Below are 4,048 nucleotides of genomic sequence, written 5' to 3'. Positions count from 1 at the left end.
TATATATATATATATATATATATATATATATTAAAGATGTTGATTAATTGTAGTTATTTAGAATGTGTTTGGGACAACGGTGTGGTAGTGGTGCGATGCTGAAGCTGTGGTGGGAAGCTATAATTACATCATGACCTGACCTGGTTAAGTGTGGTGACTGTTAGAAAATCACAGTCTCGCTTTTTGAAAGAAGAAAGATATAATAATCATCACAACTTTTTGAACAACATTTTTTTATGAAGCAGCAGCTGCACAATTACTTTCTCAAACGGTAGTTGTTGCCCCAAATAGACCTTTAGTCTATTTCTAATTAGTTGCTCATGACATTAAAAATCACTAAAAATGCATGATAGTTGGTATAATTTTGTTTATTTTTATGATAAAATATTTTTAAAATTATTAAATATAAAGATCCTACCGATTATACTGCTGTAATATGCCCCATGCCTACAACGTAGACGTCAGCCAATTGTATGAAAATAAATATATCTATTTGGGGGGGAATTTGAGCGCTCAGACATGCATAATTTATGTTGAAGCAAGAAAAATAAATGGTTATAAAGGCAAAGGGAACACGTTACAAGAAAGAAAATAGAACCACTATTCAAAAATCACAATCATAAGATCAGAATATATAGAGGTTGAGGATAGGGTTGGGAATTGAGCTTGAATATTGTTAATCACTCGAAAATTGATTTGGATTTTAGCTCGGATTGAAATTAGAATGAAATAAACGAGTCGAGCTATGAGTCAAAATTTTGGATTGAATTTTTTTTTCAGCTGATTTTGAGCCATAGTTGAATCAGTTTGAACTGACTCGAGATCAGCTCAAGTATTTTTTATTTATAAAAATTATATTTATAATGCTAAATAAAATTGATTATAATGAATCAAGAGCTAATTTCGAGTCGATTTTAAGCTGGAATAGATCCAAATAACTCAATTTGAGAGAGAGAGAGTTTCAATTTTAAGATGGATCAAGCCAATTTTGAGCTAAAACAGATCCAAATAGCTCAAATTCAGCCAAGTCATTTTGATTCTGAGCCGTATCGATCTCGGTTCAATTTCTAGCTCTGCTTGAAATTAAATATAACAAGCCACGAGCAGATTTCGAGCCACACTAAATATATTCGAGCCGATTCCAACTCGGCTCATAATTGGATCGTTAACAACTCTGCACGAGAATAATTCAAAATCAAAGAGAGAGAGAGAGAGCGAAAGAGAGAGAGTATAATCGGATTGTTAACAACTCTGCATGAGAATAATTCAAAATCAGAGAGGGAGAGAGAGAGAGAAAGAGAGAGAGAGAGAGAGAGAGAGAGAGAAAGTGCGCATCTCTGAAAAAATCAAGTGACATAAGCCACAACTATGAGAAAATATCTTTAATAGTTGTCTAACATTAACAAACAATAAGGGTAAATAGTTTAGAGAATAAGACAAATATGAAACCATAAAAGTGATTAATAAATAGGGAAACAATGTGTAAAAGGCTACAAAAGATAAGAAAATAACTTATTTTACAAACCCTTGAAGATAAGAAAAAAAAATCAAAGATATTTGTATGAAATATACATAGCTCTAAACAACAATATTTTATTTCAAATATAATTAATTAAGCCTCATGTCATCATAAAACATTGCATTTGTCAATAGTTATGTGAGAAATTATTCATACAATTTGTTTTTCCAACTTGTCTGATAGTTGACAAATCCATATGTTTTCACTTTAATTGTTATAAATGTCTTAGCCTTTTTTTTTTATTTGGTCCATCCATGTCTCCAAATTTTAACTTTTTGTGGTTATTCTTATTAATATGAGTGATGTTTTTTGCCTCATGATTCAAAATGTCTGATTTTATACATGACATACATGTTTTCTTTATTTTAATAATTAAATGATTTTATATCTTTTTATTGCATTGTTACATTAATAGGGTTGATTATTATTCTTAAAAATGGTGGCCAAGTTTTTGTTTTTCATACTCAATTAACTTATGATTGGCTTATTAGTTATTGGTGTTTTGTAGACTCCATATATCATCATTATCTCCTTTCTTAGAGAGTAAGTTTGGATATATGTCCTTCACATTATTAATTCACTTTTTTTTTCTTTTTTTTTTTGTCCATGCTATATTTCTCAACTATAATCTCATATTGACACTGAGTAGTGTTACCACTATTCTTGCTAAAACAAAAAATGTAGAAGCTGGTTTTTGTTGCATTCTTAGAAGGGGGCCTATTTTAATTAAAAATTAGATTAAAGTTTACTTTTTTTATTGAGACCTTAGCTAATTCATTCCAATAATTGACATAGGGCTTATTCTGTTAATGGCTTCCAATGTTTTTGACAATAGTAGTGTTCCTCAAATATTCTTTTCATATTGACACTTAAGAGTAGTGCTGCCACTATTCTTGCTAAAACAAAATGTAGAAGTTGGCTTTTGTTGCATGTGAGAAGTGGACTTATTTCAATAAATACATAAATAAATAAAAGTTGCCTTTTTGGTTGTGGCTTTAGCTGATGCATTCCAATGTTTTTGGACATTGGGCTTATTCTTGTAATGACTTCCTATACTTTTTGGGCACTAGTCTTATTCCTCAACTATACTCATTGGCACTAAGGAGTAGTGCTACCGCTATTCTTGCTAAAATAAAATTTAGAAGTTGGTTTTTGTTGCATCTTCAAAGGGGCTTAATTTAATTTTTAAAAAAAAAGAAGTTTCAAATTTTTTGTTGAGGCTTTAGCCATGGCATTCCAATATTTTTGGATATTAGGCTTATTCTCTTAATTTTACCAATTTTTTTGGGCACTTGCCTTGTCTTCTTGAAAAGAAGTGTTTTTGTATATGTATGTATGTATGTATGTACGTATGTATGTATATATCTATAATTAATTAATTAATTAATATTTTCTAATTAAGACAATTATAATTTCTTTTTGGAAAAAAATTTAGCAATTCTATAAATTATAAGATAGCTTTAGCTCATCTCAAAAAAAAAATTTTTTTTTCTATTAGCGTTAATTCGACTTAATACCACTCCTCTTCTATGATCTATAAATCCAAAAGTATGGACATGTACATGTCAAGTACATGAGACATAGTAATTTCATATTATATGTTGTAGATGACATATTAAACTTATTTCACACAAATGAAATAAAATGTAAAAATTAGAGTCCAATTGTATGTTCCAACAACCATATAAATAATAACCCAACTAATCCTTGCTAAATGGTGCCAACCAACTTCTTCTAGAAGTATTTGGTCTTCATAAATTTGATTCTTTCACCAAAATTGTAAAATCACTTCTCTTCTATCTTTTGGGGTTGTTTGATCGAACATAATTAAAAAATAACTACTTTAGATGATATAATAATAGAAATATAATATAATTTTATTAGGAGTTTGGGTGATTGTGGAGGAAGATGAAAATGAGCTTTAGGCTGATAATGATAAAATAAAGCTCACATCACATACAAATAAGAAACTAAGGAGTAACTAAAATAGATACTTGTGGATAAGACACTAATCCTATTGGTTGAGCATCTTCTCCCAAAACTAACAAGAGATATAATTATATTTTCAATAAGTTATTTAATATCATATAACATACTAAACAAATACTTAATATTTATTTAATATTAATTATATTTTTAATTTAGTAGCCATCTTTAAAATAATTTTAAAAATATTATATATTTTTTTTATAGAATTACCCTTTAGTTTTTATTTGGCCACTCTTTCTATAGTTTTAGTTCCATCACTTGTCACATAAGACAACTACATAAAAGCCACAACTTACAAATTTTTACATATTAATCCTCCATCTATTTATGCGATTTTTTTATGAAATAAAATCATCCAATATCATTGGAGGTACATTTTTATTATTTATTAAAAATAAACAAATATTGATTGATGAAGAAAGTCTAAAGTTCTAAGTTTATATATATATATATTACATAAGTTGTCCTTTCCCGTTCTATCTTGTAAAAAAATATCACATCAAATTATGATTTTTTCTTTCATATTTCACGGATCAAACA

This window comes from Phalaenopsis equestris, unplaced genomic scaffold (genome assembly GCF_001263595.1).
Source record: "Phalaenopsis equestris unplaced genomic scaffold, ASM126359v1 Scaffold000263, whole genome shotgun sequence".
NCBI lineage: Eukaryota > Viridiplantae > Streptophyta > Magnoliopsida > Asparagales > Orchidaceae > Phalaenopsis > Phalaenopsis equestris.
This window is presented reverse-complemented; position numbering follows the sequence as displayed.